The following is a 16443-nucleotide window of genomic DNA, read 5'->3' on the forward strand; positions in this document are numbered from 1 at the left end:
ACAACGAACACTGTGACAACGCCTACCTAAATATGACTCTTAATTAGAGGAACGCCAAACACCTGCCTCTAATTAAGAGCCATACCAGGCAACCCAAAACCAACACAGAAACAGAAAACATAGAATGCCCACCCAACCTCACGTCCTGACCAACTAACACACATAACAACTAACATAAATAGGTCAGGAACGTGACATTACCCCCCCCCATAAGGTGCGAACTCCGGGCGCACCAGCACAAAGTCTAGGGGAGGGTCTGGGTGGGCATCTAACCACGGTGGTGGCTCAGGCTCCGGGCGAGGTCCCCACCCCACCATAATCCATCCTAGCTTCCTCCCTCTAAGAATGTCCACCCTCCTTTTACCCCCACAAAATCCTCTTAATAACATCACTGATAGGGACAGCACCGGGACAGAGAGATAGATTAAGACAGAGGGATAGATAAGAATATAGAGGTAGATCAAGATAGAGAGGGAGATAATGATAGAGGGGCAACTCCGGACTGAGAGGCAGCTCCGGACAGAGAGACAGCTCTGGACTGATGGGCAGTTCTGGGTATCTAGCCGTTTCAGGCTGAAGGGCAGCTCATGGCTGACTGACGAATCTCGACGCTCATGGCTGGCTGACGGCTCTCGACGCTCATGGCTGGCTGACGGCTCTCGACGCTCATGGCTGGCTGACGGCTCTCGACGCTCATGGCAGGCTGACGGCTCTCGACGCTCATGGCAGGCTGACGGCTCTCGACGCTCATGGCAGGCTGACGGCTCTCGACGCTCATGGCAGGCTGACGGCTCTCGACGCTCATGGCAGGCTGACGGCTCTCGACGCTCATGGCAGGCTGACGGCTCTGGCTGCTCATGGCTCTCTGACGGCTCTGGCTGCTCATGGCTCGCTGGCGGCTCTGGCTGCTCATGGCTCGCTGGCGGCTCTGGCAGATCCTGTCTGGTTGGCGGCTCTGGCAGATCCTGTCTGGTTGGCGGCTCTGGCAGATCCTGTCTGGTTGGCGGCTCTGGCAGATCCTGTCTGGTTGGCGGCTCTGGCAGATCCTGTCTGGTTGGCGGCTCTGGCAGATCCTGTCTGGCTGGCGGCTCTGGCAGATCCTGTCTGGCTGGCGGCTCTGGCAGATCCTGTCTGGCTGGCGGCTCTGGCAGATCCTGTCTGGCGGACGGCTCTAGCGGCTCCTGTCTAGCGGACGGCTCTAGCGGCTCCTGTCTGGCGGACGGCTCTGTAGGCTCATGGCAGACGGGCGGCTTTGCAGGCTCATGGCAGACGGGCGGCTTTGCAGGCTCATGGCAGACGGATGGCTCAGACGGCGCTGGGGAGACGGATGGCTCAGATGGCGCTGGGGAGACGGATGGCTCAGATGGCGCTAGGGAGACGGATGGCTCAGATGGCGCTGGGGAGACGGATGGCTCTGGCCGGATACGGCGCACTGTAGACCTGGTGCGTGGTGCCGGAACTGGAGGCACCGTGCTAAGGATAAGCACCTTCCTACTAGTGCGGGGAGCAGGGACAGGGCACACTGCATTCTCAAAGCCCACTCTATACCTGATGCGAGGTACCGGCACTGGTGACACCGGGCTGAGGACAAGCACATCAGGATTAGTAGGGGGAGAAGATACAGTGTTTTCAGGACTCTGGAGACGCACAGGTGGCTTAGTGCGTGGTGCCGGAACTGGAGGCACCGGGCTAGATACACGCACTACAGGGAGAGTGCGTGGAGGAGGAACAGGGCTCAGGAGACGCACTGATAGCCTAGTGCGTAGTGTAGGCACTGTAGGTACTAGGCTGGGGCGGGGAGGTGGTGCCGGAAATACCGGACCGTGGAGGCGTACTGGCACTCTTGAGCATTGAACCCGCCCAACCTTACCTGGTTGAATGCTCCCGGTCGCCCGACCAGTGCGGGGAGGTGGAATAACCCGCACCGGCCTATGTAGGCGAACCGGGGAAACCATGCGTAAGGCCGGTGCCATGTATGCCGGCCCGAGGAGACGCACTGGAGACCAGACGCGTTGAGCTGGCCTCATGACACCTGGCTCAATACTCAATCTAGCCCTACCAGTGCGGGGAGGTGGAATAACCCGCACTGGGCTATGCACTCGTACAGGAGACACCGTGCGCTCTACTGCGTAACACGGCGCCTGCCCGTACTCCCGCTCTCCACGGTAAGCCTGGGAAGTGGGCGCAGGTCTCCTACCTGCCCTAGGCCCACTACCTCCTAGCCCCCCCCCAAGAAATTTTTGGGAATTACTTACGGGCTTTTTGGGCTTCCGTGCCAGACGCGTTCCCTCATAGCTCCGGTTCCTCTCTCCGGTAGCCTCTGCTCTCCTCAGTGCCTCCAGCTGCTCCCATGGGAGGCGATCCCTACCAGCCAGGATCTCCTCCCAAGTGTAGCAACCCTTTCCGTCCAATACATCGTCCCATGTCCATTGCTCCTTCTTTTCCTGTCCATTTCTCCGTTGACTCCGCTGCTTGGCTCTGGTATGGTGGGTGATTCTGTAACGGCGTTCCTCTCTCTCTTCATACGAAGAGGAGGAATATTGATTGAACCAAGGCGCAGCGAAGTTTGAACACATATTTATTAAACAAGACGAAAAACGAACACGAACTATACTTGAAATGATACAAAATAACAAACGACGTAGACTGACCTAAACATGAGAACTTACATAGACACGAAGAACGCACGAATAGGAAACAGACTACATAAACCGAACAAACCGTATACAGTTCCGTATGGTGCAAACATAACACAAACACGGAAGACAATCACCCACAACGAACACTGTGACAACGCCTACCTAAATATGACTCTTAATTAGAGGAACGCCAAACACCTGCCTCTAATTAAGAGCCATACCAGGCAACCCAAAACCAACACAGAAACAGAAAACATAGAATGCCCACCCAACCTCACGTCCTGACCAACTAACACACATAACAACTAACATAAATAGGTCAGGAACGTGACAATGGCGCTACCCACGTGCTCACAAAAGCCATAATGCGACAGATACAATGATGAATCCTCTATCATTCTCTATGGTCTGAACACACACAAATCCGATTTGGTCACCTAACTTGCTGTTTGGACAATCAGTATTCCAAAACTGATTTGAGAATGAAGGCCTGCAGTTTGAACAAAGCTTACTAGAGTTGCATAGAGATATTCTATGACTAGAGCCAAACCAACCTCAGAGAAACCCAATGGGCCGATTAGCCAGTCATCCTATTTACCCTGTTGGACCCGCAAAACACCAGTCTCAGCGTCAAAAGTGAAGAGGCGACTCTGGGATGCTGGCCTTCTAGGCAGAGTTCCTCTGTCCATGTTTGTGTTCTTTTGCCCATCTTAATCTTTTATTTTTATTGGCCAGTTTGAGATATGGCATTTTCTTTTCAACTCTGCCTAGAAGGCCAGCATTCCGGAGTTGCCTCTTCACTGTTGGCGTTGAGACTGGTGTTTTGCGGGTACTATTTAATGAAGCTGCCAGTTGAGGACTTGTGAGGCATCTGTTTCTCCAACTAGACACTCTAATGTACTTGTCCTCTTGCTCAGTTGTGCACCGGGGCCTCCCACTCCTCTTTCTATTTTGGTTAGAGCCAGTTTGCTCTGTTCTGTGAAGGGAGTGGTACACAGCGTTGGACAAGATCTTCAGTTTCTTGGCAATTTCTTGCATGAAATAGCCTTAATTTCTCAGAACAAGAATAGAGTTGCATAGAGATATTCTATGACTAGAGCCAAACCAACCTCAGGGAAACCCAATGGGCCGATTAGCCAGTCATCCTATTTACTTCTATTGGATTTCACTAACACAACTTGATTCCTGCTCCTCATTTCATTCTAATTAAAGCATAGCAGAGCAACAGCAATCCACACAAGAGCTTTACCTAAATAGCCAAAGCTGGCACATTCCCAATATTGCAGTGTGTGGCAATTAGCAGCCCTGCAGTATTTGCTATTCATGGTTTGATGTAAAAACTTGTTTATTAAGATGGGCTGGAGGCGCTGGTGTGCAATAGACCTGCCTGTAATTAGATACCAATTATTTGTCTGTTTCTGATATTGTAAACTGGCACTTACCACATCAGTTAAATTGACACACTGCGCTGCTTGGTTTACTCTGTAATTAAAACATGTTCTGTTAATTAGATGATGACCACTTTATTCCAGGGCTCTTGTGTTTGGGCTTTTCTGTAGCGGCACTGTTTGGATCATGAGTTGCCAGACGCTTCGCTAATCAGCCCTTGTTTTGTTTCAATTACCACCTGCTGTTCAAAAGGCATGCCTGGATGCCCCCTCCCCCAGTCTAAACAAGGCTGGGCCTGCATGGCTCCCAGCTCCCAGTCCCAGCTCCAACAGTATACATATTAATACTCGCCTGGCTTTCTTCTTCATTAGGAGCCACATCTAGGTTTCAAAGAGAGTCCAAGCAATTAAAAGGGAAGTTAGGAAGAGCTGATGAAAGAATAAAGGTACTTATCACATCAGTTATAGCACTCCTCTGTGTGTAGCCAACGCTAATTACTCCTGTTGAGTAAATAGCAAAGTGCCTTGGACGTCTCCTTGTATTCTATACACCATTACAGAGGAGGGGGAACTGTTGTGCGTTATAATACTGACATGAGTACTGGAGTGTAACCTTGTGTGATAGTGAATGATGGAGGGTGCTTTTGTACATGTTTATCAAGTAGTTTGCCAAATATGGAGCTTATCTCAGATGGTTTGGGGTCTCCTAGAATTAGCATGAATCAGCCCGGTAAAGCAAGCTCACCTCACCCATCACCTTATTGTGTTCCAGTGACTTTCCATGACCTCTTAATAACACAGAAACTGCAAAGAAGAAACGTATCGTCAAAGTCAGGCCTAATTTGCAGAGATGTACCCAACAACTGCGTGGAGAGTTTGTAGATAGGATAGATGTATGAAACGTTTGTATAATATTGTTCCTAAACCATCACACATACAAACTGTTAAGTTGTCTATACCAGTGTTTTCCAACCAGGGGTACTGGGACCCCTGGGGGTACTTGGCCTATCCACAGGGGGTACTTGAGAAGACTCATGAGACCATAGGCCTAATGGTAAAATGCACATGAGGGGGTACTTCAGGGGTACTTAAGGCAGAGCAAAATGTACTTAGTGGTACAGTTACCGAAAAAGGTTGGGAACCACTGGTCTATACTACAGCAAGTCAATAAGACTTTGGTTAGTTGCACCTTTTGGTTTTTGCCCTAGCACTACACAGCTAATTAATAATCAAAGCTTGATGATGAGTTGATTATTAGAGTCAGCTGTGTAGTGCTAGGGCAAAAAACAAAATGTGCACACCTTGGGGTCCCCAGGACTGAGTCTGCGAAACACCGAGCTAGGACTTACAATAAGAAGAAGTAGGAGGGCATCTGGAAATTGCATCATTATATGCGACTGTGGTATTAATTACAGGTATCTGTGTTCTTCCCTTTGTCTGAACCCCATGACCAAATAAGAAAAGAAAGGCACCCAAACAAGCAGCCAAACTCTATTAAGATGTATTTTTTTGTCATGTTCCAATATTCAACATTAAGCAGTGTTCTTGAGTTTGAATAATTGAAGAGATGCAAAACAACATGAATAATTACAATTCCCTCTCCCGCTTTATGTCACAATGAATTAATGAATGACACCAAGTTGTTGTTTGAATTTGGATGTTAAAAATTCTCGAGAATTATATGTGTTGATGCCTACCTGGTCACAAAGGAACACTAACATAGACAATTACATGGAGAGACATGCAGTTGAAGTCGGAAGTTTACATACACCTTAGCCAAATACATTTAAACTCAGTTTTTCACAATTCCTGACATTTAATCCTAGTAAAAATTCCCTGTCTTAGGTCAGTTAGGGTCATCACTTTCTTTTAAGAATGTGAAATGTCAGAATAATAGTAGAGAGAATGATTTATTTCAGCTTTTATTTCTTTCATCACATTCCCAGTGGGTCAGAAGTTTACATACACTCAATTAGTATTTGGTAGCATTGCCTTAAAATTGTTTAACTTGGGTCAAACATTTCAGGTAGCCTTACACAAGCTTCCCTCAATAAGTTGGGTGAATTTTGGCCCATTCCTCCTGACAAAGCTGGTGTAACTGAGTCAGGTTTGTAGGCCTCCTTGCTTGCAAAAGCTTTTTCAGTTCTGCACACAACATTTCTATAGGATTGAGGTCAGGGCTTTGTGACAGCCACTCCAATACCTTGACTTTGTTGTCCTTATGCCATTTTGCTACAACTTTCGAAGCATGCTTGTGGTCATTGTCCATTTGTAAGTCCCACAACATGATGCTGCCACCCCCGTGCTTCACGGTTGGGATGGTGTTTTTCGGCTTGCAAGCCTCCCCATAACAATGGTCATTATGGCCAAGCAGTTCTATTTTTGTTTCATCAGACCAGAGGACCAAAAAGTACGATCTTTGTCCCCATGTGCAGTTGAAAACTGTAGTCTGGGTTTTTTATGGCAGTTTTGGAGCAATGGCTTCTTCCTTGCTGAGCGGCCTTTCAGGTTATGTCGATATAGGACTCGTTTTACTGTGGATATAGATACTTTTGTACCTGTTTCCTCCAGCATCTTCACACGGTCCTTTGCTGTTGTTCTGGGATTGATTTGCACTTTTCACACCAAAGTACGTTCATCTCTAGGAGACAGAACGCTTCTCCTTCCTGAGTGGTATGATGGCTGCGGGACCCATGGTGTTTATACTCGCGTACTATTGTTTGTACAGATGAGTGTGGTACCTTCAGACGTTTGTAAATTGCTCCCAAGGATGAACCAGACTTGTGGAGGTCTACAAAAAAATGTCTGAGGTCTCGGTTGATTTCTTTTGATTTTCCCATGATGTCAAGCAAAGAGGCACTGAGTTTGAAGGTAAGCCTTGAAATACATCCACAGGTACACCTCCAATTGACTCAAATGATGTCAATTAGCCTATCAGAAGCTTCTAAAGCCATGACATCATTTTTCTGGAATTAAACTTCTGACCCACTGGAATAATCTGTCTGTAAACAATTGTTGGAAAAAATTACCTGTGTCTTGCACGAAGTAGATGGCCTAACCAACTTGCAAAACTATAGTTTGTTATCAAGAAATGTGTGGAGTGGTTGAAAAACTAGTTTTAATGACTCCAACCTAAGTGTATGTAAACTTCCGACTTCAACTGTACAGTGTCATTACAAACAACAACAGTTGGCTTGACACATGAACATATAGAATCCAACCCATAACCAAACTAACCAACAACTTTTACATTATTACTAGATTATTAACTAACCCTGACCCTACATTATTACATTATTATTAGAGCTGTGATTGAAAGAATACTCCTCATTTATCCAACCAAATCCCTGGCAAAGCGTATTATTCCAAATGGAAACGAGGTTTGATGTTTGTGTGAACACTCAATCTCTCTCGGTCTCCCTCTCACATTTCCCTCTAAATGTAATACTGTCTCTTTCATAAAAGCTATCATTTAAACATGTCATGGCCAGTGTTTACCTGCAGTGAACCTTGATTGAGGCAGTCTGCGACTTTACACTGATGCCTCCCTAATCTGTATGACTGACATGCTAATTTCCCTGACGCTGCCATTCAAAACACAAACATGAAATGTTGGTTTTAGAACTGGGAGACTTGGTAGAGTGAATTTCAAGTACTTATTCAAATATTTCATTAAAATGTAAATTTTACACTGGTGTACGTCTAGCTGTGCACAAGGCATGACTTAAGAAGTTATGAAGTTATAACAGCATTTTTCTTTCTGATGCCAATTAACTAGGACTATTATGTCCTTACCTTGTTTTATCTTCAAAAACAGCATGCCAACAAATGCATCAAATGCAACAGGGGTTTGAGGGAGCAGTATTGACTATTAAGCAACGTGGGCTGCAAAAAAAGAAAACCCAATTAAACACGAAGCCTCCAGAAGACTGGTAGCTAATCAATTCTCTTATCGCCACAAAGTGCAATTCACTGATTAAAAGTGAGGCTGTGCTACAAAAAAAAGTACACTGAAACACAATTGTAAATGAGAAAAATGCCTCCGTATGCGGACATATAATCTAAGGCATTTGCCAGGATGGGAAAGAATCTTCAGGAAGCTTGCTTAATAACGTCTCCCTGCTGTCAGTCAGCTCAGCTTCAATACCATTACTCATAGGCAGGATTACACAGTGGATCTGTGCACACCTAGAGGCATTGTCAATACATTTATCAGCCGTAAGGAATTTAACAGACATCCTAATTACTGACACAGCTCGTAAATAAACACAGATCTTTGGAGACCATGTCTCTGTGCTTTGAATATAGATCCTGATGAAATAGACTTGCTTATTAATAAGAAATGATGTGTATACAGACTCTACTCCTATATCTTCATGTCTACACACATCACTAACTACTCACGTCTAAGTCTGCCACCTATTCAAGACAGGAATCAATGAATACAGACACAGTCGTGATGATGGCAAGCTTTTTTAAATTCTTTTTTTTATTTAACCTTTATTTAACTAGGATTCAATTTATTATGCAGAAATAATACACTTTTGGGGTGTTTTCCCACAAAGGACAAATGCTCAAACTTAAGAGTCTGAGAAGCATTGAAAAGCTTGTGGTATTCACTGTCATGTGTTTTCTTTCTTTTATTTCATTGTTAACTTGCAAGGGGAAGACAAAATGGTTGCAGGTGGTGATGAAAATAAAAGCCATCCATCATTATTTATTAGGAATGAAAAAGATACACAATAATGTAATTTAATCTCTCAGCAGACAATTATTTCCACATATTGATAATGCAATGGGGAAAGTACCATGAATCCTAATATGATGTTTGCTTTTATTGGTGTATAATACAACCAGAACAAATAATGTAATTGTATCAGGAAGAAAATGTAATTATTTGTACATGCTAACATTATAATACCAATCTGGCGGAGACAATGGCATCATATCATTTTGCTGTGCTTAACTAGTTAGAATTTGCATTAAGTTATTATGTCTAGGTGGTGATAAAGACAGATTCCTCCTTGTGGTCTGTGTCGCATCTTTTCAGTTTTCCATTTAGCTACATTTCCCAAAACGTTTGAATGTTTCAAATCGAGTTGCTACAACTTTTCCTTTAGTGGGTCAAACTTTCTATCAGAGTGTATTCTTAACTGAAGTGGAACAAAAATTACATGATGATTACAAAATCGATCATATATTTGTTAATCTATAACTTTTAGTTCTACAACTCAGCATGTCAGCATGAGGTCCATGAAAAGCAAAGAGCATCTGAGGGGAGAAGTATCAAGACGACAGACAAGTGATGAATGATGAATCCAGAATATATATATTTTTTACATAGAAAATGAAGTACTTTCGAATATGTGCATATTGGTGAACTTATTTGATACTGATTTGATTATTTGCAATTGCGCGCTGATTAACATTAATGAAGGACCAGCTTTATGCACCAACTGTCAGGCCATATCAGGCACCCAGGCCACCTCTTCGTCGTTTGCATAGAATGGCATTCACGCCAAACTGAACTAATGACCAAGTGAGTCCATGTAAAATTAGATCAAGGATCTAGTATAGTGTCTTCCCTGACATTATGAACATGATTTATTGATGACTCATTGTAGGCAGTCCGGCATTGAGGTGAGTTCGATCCGCCCAGTTTAAAGATGCAAAGTGTAATATTAATAATGCCCGCTAAATAATTGATATCAGAATCAAAACCATTTCAGCACAGGATATGTACATATTTTAGTGTCTCATTTGCATATTCAGAACAAACACCACAAAACCATTAGACAATCATAGTAATGAGTTGTTTGAGTGATTGGTTTTTAAGAGATAAGACAGGGAATCACAACTGAATCACTCTTCTTATGTGTACAGGTGTCACGTTGGATTTCTCCCCTGTTCTTCCTCCCACCAAAATGTTGGATCTCATTGAGTCTCTGCCAAATGGCGAGCGCATAGCCTACTGTGTAGACTCGTCATCTTCCACCGGAGGCTAAAGGACTGTTTGCAAGTCATTAGTGATTTGTAAATGATATTTGCTCCCTCGTGACATATCATTTGAAATGGGTTTCTAATAATAACACCCACTGATATTAAAATAAGAGGCCCTCATGTTGTGATTATGCGTTTCACAAATTTGGTCTTGAAAAATTGCACAGAGACAGAGAGACATGTCTATATGAATTGTGCTCCTAAGTCTAATGGATATTAAAGATTCCCCAAGGTTTCTCATAAAGACTCTTGAACAACTATGCAATGATATTGCAAGATGAAACCAGACATTCAAGACAAAACTTTTCATTTATTGTCCTGAAAATGCCACAATACAGACTTTTAATACAGACTGGGATTCTATAAGAAGTCAGGGTCAAACTTATTTCCTGCATCCTAACCATGCAGCTTAGTTGTGTTGAACTCACATTCATTGTGGCTTTTTGTACAGTATTGCAAATACTAAAAGCTGTTCATTTGACTGTCACCTCTTTCCTTAATGACTCCTGACAAATTCCCTGGCTTCATGTGGTGCATTTCCTGTATACCTCGGCACAAAGGGAGTTGGCACGCGGCTCACTATGCCTGGTGCATGGAGACCCACACCATTGCTCTAACACCATTTGCCATGTATTTCATGAAATGAACCACCAGCTCAGAGATCAATAGGCCCCCATGGTGAATACGAACAACGAGAGTGAGCCCTTATCTGAGCCCCGCTGCCAATCTGTGGCAAGCGAAGCCTGCACCTTCCTTGGATACACCATTGGTCTTTGAAATTAAAGTCGGAGTCTGTAATCCACGGAAATGGCCCCTCTACTCTTGCTTAGAACCGGTTTAGTTTCACCTCAGCTGATGATAAAGCATGACAGAAATACAGAGCAATATATTCTTGCAGGGGTTGATAGCTTCTGCCAGCTTATCAGGAAACAGGCAGCTAACCTTCTTGTGCTTGGCCCGTGGACAGAATTGAGGAGTCAATTTACAAAAGATGCCATACCAGGTGGCTTGTAAATAAAACCTTATTTTCTCAGGAAAATACAAAAAAGTGAAAGAGTGAAAGAGAAAGAGAAAAAAACTTGCCAAAGCTTTTGTAACCTTTTCCCCCAAAACTAAGTAAATGTATAATACAGGAGGCTAAGCTCAAGTGATAGAGTGTATTCATGTAAATCCGCCCAAGCACAGCTGCAGGAAATTGACAGGGATCTACTGGAGCGCTTTGCCTGTAAAGGGTGGGATTTACATGCCTAACTAGGGCTTAAACACCCTCCCCTGAGTTTACCTGTTACACCTACGCCCTCTGATCACACGTCTGTATGGGCTAGGTTTCACTGCTGATTTCTAATGCCTTTTCATGCGCATACATATCTGTCAGTCTTGAAAATGAACGTATTAACTGTGTTGGTTGAGGCTACTCAATATCAGGGATGACAACTTGTGAGGGCCAAAAATTAACTCGTACTGAGTAGAATAGCGCCATATAAAGTAATCAAATAAAATTAAATACAATTGCATTTGTCACATACGCCGAATACAACAGCAGCTGAAATGCTTACTTACAAGCCCTTAACCAACAATGGTGCTTTAAGAAAATTGAGTTAAGAAAATATTGACTAAATAAACAAAAGAAAAAAAGAAAATACTAAGTAACACAATAAAATAACAATAACGAGGGGGTACAGGTTAGTAGAGGTAATTTGTACATCTAGGTAGGAATAAAGTGACTATGCATAAATAATAAACAGCGAGTAGCAGCAGTGTAAAAACAAAAGGGGGGGGGGGTGTCAATGCAAATAGTCCAGGTGGCCATTAGATTAATTGTTCAGCAGTTTTATGGCTTGGGGGTAGAAGCTGTTAAGGAGCCTTTTGGACCTAGACTTGGTGCTCCAGTACAGCTTGCCGTGCAGTAGCAGAGAGAACAGTCTATGACTTGGGTGACTGGAGTCTTTGACAATTTCTTTGGGCCTTCCTCTGACACCGCCTAGTATATACGTCCTGGATGGCAGGAAGCTTGACCCCAGTGATATACTGGGCCGTACACATTACCCTCTGTAGTGCCTTATGGTCGGATGCCGAGCGTTTGCCATACCAGGCGGTGATGCAACTAGTCAGGATGGTCTCGATGGTGCAGCTGTAGAACTTTTTGAGGATCAGGGGAGCCATGCCAAATCTTTTCAGTCTCCTGAGGTGGAAAAGGCATTGTTGTGCCCTCTTCACGACTGTCTTGGTGTGTTTGGACCATGATAGTTTGTTGGTAACGTGGACACCAAGGAACTTGAAATTCTCGACCCACTACACTCCAGCCCCGTCGATGAGAATGGGGATGTGTTCGGCCCTCCTTTCCTGTAGTCCACAATCACCTTGTTAGTCTTGCTCACATTGAGGGAGAGGTTGTTGTCCTGGCACCACACTGCCAGGTCTCTGACCTCCTCCCTATAGGCTGTCTCATTGTTGTTGGTGATCAGGCCTACCACTGTTGTGTCGTCAGCAAACTTAATGATGGTGTTGGAGTCGTGCAGGATGGGGACTGAGTGCACACCCCTTAGGCGCCCCCGTGTTGAAGATCAGCCTGGCAGATATGTTGTTGCCTACCCTTACCACCTGGGCCCGTCAGGAAGTCCAGGGTCTAGTTGCAGAGGGAGGTGTTTAGTCCCAGGATCCTCAGCTTAGTGATGAGCTTTGTGGGCACTATGGTGTTGAACACTGAGCTGTAGTCAATGAACAGCATTCTCACATAGTTTTTCCTTTTGTCCAGATGAAAAAGGGCAGTGTGGAGTGCGATTTAGTTAGCGTAATCTGTGGATGTGTTGGGGCGGTATACGAATTGGAGTGGGCCATGTTGATGTGACTAGCCTTTCAAAGCACTTCATGGCTCCCGACGTGAGTGCTACGGGGCGGTAGTCATTTAGGCAAGTTACCAGGGACTATGGTGGTCTGCTTGAAACATGTAGATATTACACACTCGGTCAGGGAGAGGTTGAAAATGTCAGTGAAGACACTTGCCAATTGGTCCACGTATGCGTCAGAGCCGGTGTAGTAGGATCCAATCTTAATCCTGTATTGACGCTTTGCCTGTTTGATGGTTCGTTTGAGGGCATAGTAGGATTTCTTATAAGTGTCCGGATTAGTGTCCCACTCCTTGAAAACGGCAGCTCTAGCCTTTAGCTCGGTGCGGATGTTGCCTCTAATCAATGGTTTTTTACCATTTCACTTTTTGGTTGGGATATGTTCGTACGGTCACTGTGAGGACAACGTTGTCGATACACTTATTGATGAAGCCGGTGACTGAGGTGGTATACTCCTCAATGCCATTGGATGTATCACGGAATATATTCCAGTCTGTGCTAGCAAAACTGTCCTGTAGCATAGCATCCGAGTCATCTGACCACTTCCGTATTGAGCGAATCACTGGTACTTCCTGCATTCGTTTTTACTTGTAAGCAGGAATCAGGAGGATAGAGTTATGGGCAGACTTGCCAAATGGAAGGTGAGGGAGAGCTTTTTTCTCTGTGTGTGGAATAAAGGTGATCTAGAGTTGTTTTCCCTCTGGTTGCACATAGAAATGAGTTAAAACTGATTAATGTTTGTCTGCATTAACGTCCCCGGCCACTAGGAGCGCCGCTTCTGGATAAGCATTTTCTTGTTTTCTTATGGCCTTATATAACTTGTTCAGTGCTGTCTTACCGGACATAGCTGTTCTGTTCTGCGGATGCACGGAAGACCCAGCCAACTTCATATTATCCATGACGTCATTCAGCCACGACTCAGTGAAACATAAGATATTACAGATTTTAATGTCCTGTTGGTAGGATAGTCTCGAACAGAGCTCATCCAGTTTATTCTCCAGTGATTGCACATTGGCCAATAGAACGGATGGTAGAGGCGGGTTACCCACTCACCGATGCACAAGGCACCCTGATCTGCGCCCCCTGTATTTCCTTCTTTTCTTCATGTGAATGACAGGGATTTGGGCCTTGTCCAGGAACAACATTATATCCTTCACGTCAGACTCATTAAAGAGCAAATCTTTGTCCAGTTCATGGTGAGAAATCACTGTTCTGATATCCGGAAGCTATTTTCCGCTGTAAGAGATGGTAGCATCAACATTATGTACAAAATAAGTTGCAAAAAAACACACAAAATGGCACAATTGGTTAGGAACTGTTCATTAAAATGGCAGCCATCCTTATCTCTGTATGATGATAACTAATTGTTCCAGCAGGATTCCTGTAGGATTGTTCCTAAATAACTTTGCATCCCTATATATATGTATTCATGTGGAATTCAAAAAATTATTACTTTGTAGATTTTCTGTTCTATTTGTTTGTTGTCACACAATTCTCATATTAGCTGAAACATTTGCAAGTCACTCGAGTGTGCTGATTGTAGCTATTGTTACTGTGAGAGACACGTTCCCTCATTAACATTTTATGAGAGGATGTGACAAACACTAAACGAGGCTAACTCAAAGTGCATTGTTTTAATCCATGAGGTGTGAACATTAGCCTGCCGCTGCTTTGTGGGTAATAGAAATTTGCCTAATTCAACGGTTTCTCTTCCAGAGAAAACTGCAAGCATGCTCCTTTTGCGCAGGACGTGGCTTTGGGCACGGTGGCTTATGGGTGTAGCTCCTGGGCACTCCCTAGTGCTTGCTGAATCTCAACTCCTTTAGGCACCAACATACACTGTTCATGGAGTTTTATGTTGAAAGCAAAACATGTATAATAGACAAGCTATTTCCTTGAATTTGATGTCTGTAAACAAAGAAGCACCAAACATATACAACATGCAGTCTAAACAAGAACAACAAAATGTTTCCTCATTTGTTTTCGCTGATGTTAGATTTCTGAGATTGTACAGAACAAGTAGGCATCAGGAATTGCCTTTAATGCACTTATTATATCACACAGGAACCAACTGCAAATGTGAAATGCTCCCTTTTTTGTTTTGTGTGGTTTTGTATTTTTCCTAAACAATGATTTTCAGAACTGGAGCCGCCGCCAATAAAATTAATGGGAGAGTTGTTAAGTCCATACAGGAAGTGGGCTTTTTAAATAAACACATTGTTTCCAAACTAATCCACACCCCTATTGTTTACAGTTAGAGAGCTGGGCAGGACGGGTTGCAGAGACTGCCTGTCACTGTAGTCTGCCCTAATGAATCCTGCCTGTCATGGCCAGTCCTCCCACAGAGAAAATTAAACAAAAAAGAGGACACAAGCGTCGACAGATACAGCGTTTTCTCTTCTTAAAATACATGAAGAGAAAGTGATCAATGTATTTAAGTATCAGCTTCAATTTTCCAAATTAATGATACATCAGTGGCTACTAGGCCTACTGTAAGTGATACAATAAAATTTCACATTTGTACTTAACATCACATTTTGTATACAAAAAGTCAAGAATTACACAGGGTAGTAATATTACACTGAAACTGTTGTCCTGTCCCTAAAATGTCATTGCAATTCAGAGGGTTATATCAAATGAATGTATTCCACTGTGCAGAATGATCTATTTGTTGTCAGATTTAAGGCCCCACATTGGAAATATCACTGTGTATGCAGACTTATACCTCAGTCATCTCGTTCTCTCTTATCAACTCCAACATCGCTATTTTTTAAAATACTACTTCTCACTTACAAGGTCATTTACATAATGTCCTGAGAAAATCTTTTCAGTTAGATTGTAATTCATATATCCGCTCAGTTCGTTCACCCTGATACTTCACCAAGTTACCTCAGGTTTCCATTTTAATCAATGATTATAGCTAGCTTTTCAACTCTGAACCACTGAAAGTAAATATGTGACTCTGCTATCTAGATCACACAGCAACTAACATGAATAGTGTGTTTTGGAAATGAATGTGGTGCATATTTGTCATACATTTGATATGTGCTGCAAGTCATATTAGACACTTTCGTAATTGTTATTCACGTGTCCATAAATCAAGTATCAAAGGGTTAGTTTTTTAGTTTTATTTTGTTTTATTTTGTTTTTATTAAAACCTCTTAAGGATCCGCCCATTTTTTCCATTTTCGCCTCAAATTAAATACCCAAATCTAACTGCCTGTAGCTCAGGACCTGAAGCAAGGAAATGCATATTCTTGATACCATTTGAAACGAAGCACTTTGAAGTTTGTGGAAATGTTAAGTTAATGTAGGAGAATATGACACATTAGATCTGGTAAAAGATAATACAAAGAAAAAAACTTGTCTAATATTAGCAAAATAAATTGATTTTTATTAGCACAATTTGACTGTAACTGTGAAACAATCCCTTCCGATGTATTTTTTGCATAGATGGTTTAAACAAGTGGCAGTGGAACATGTAATAGTGTCAGAACTGAAGCAAAAGCAGAGCACACGGATGAAACCGTCTGTGGCTCAAAGACGTTGATGAGAAAAGCCTGAGTCCTT

This window comes from Salvelinus fontinalis, chromosome 18 (genome assembly GCF_029448725.1).
Source record: "Salvelinus fontinalis isolate EN_2023a chromosome 18, ASM2944872v1, whole genome shotgun sequence".
NCBI classification, from domain to species: Eukaryota; Metazoa; Chordata; class Actinopteri; order Salmoniformes; family Salmonidae; genus Salvelinus; species Salvelinus fontinalis.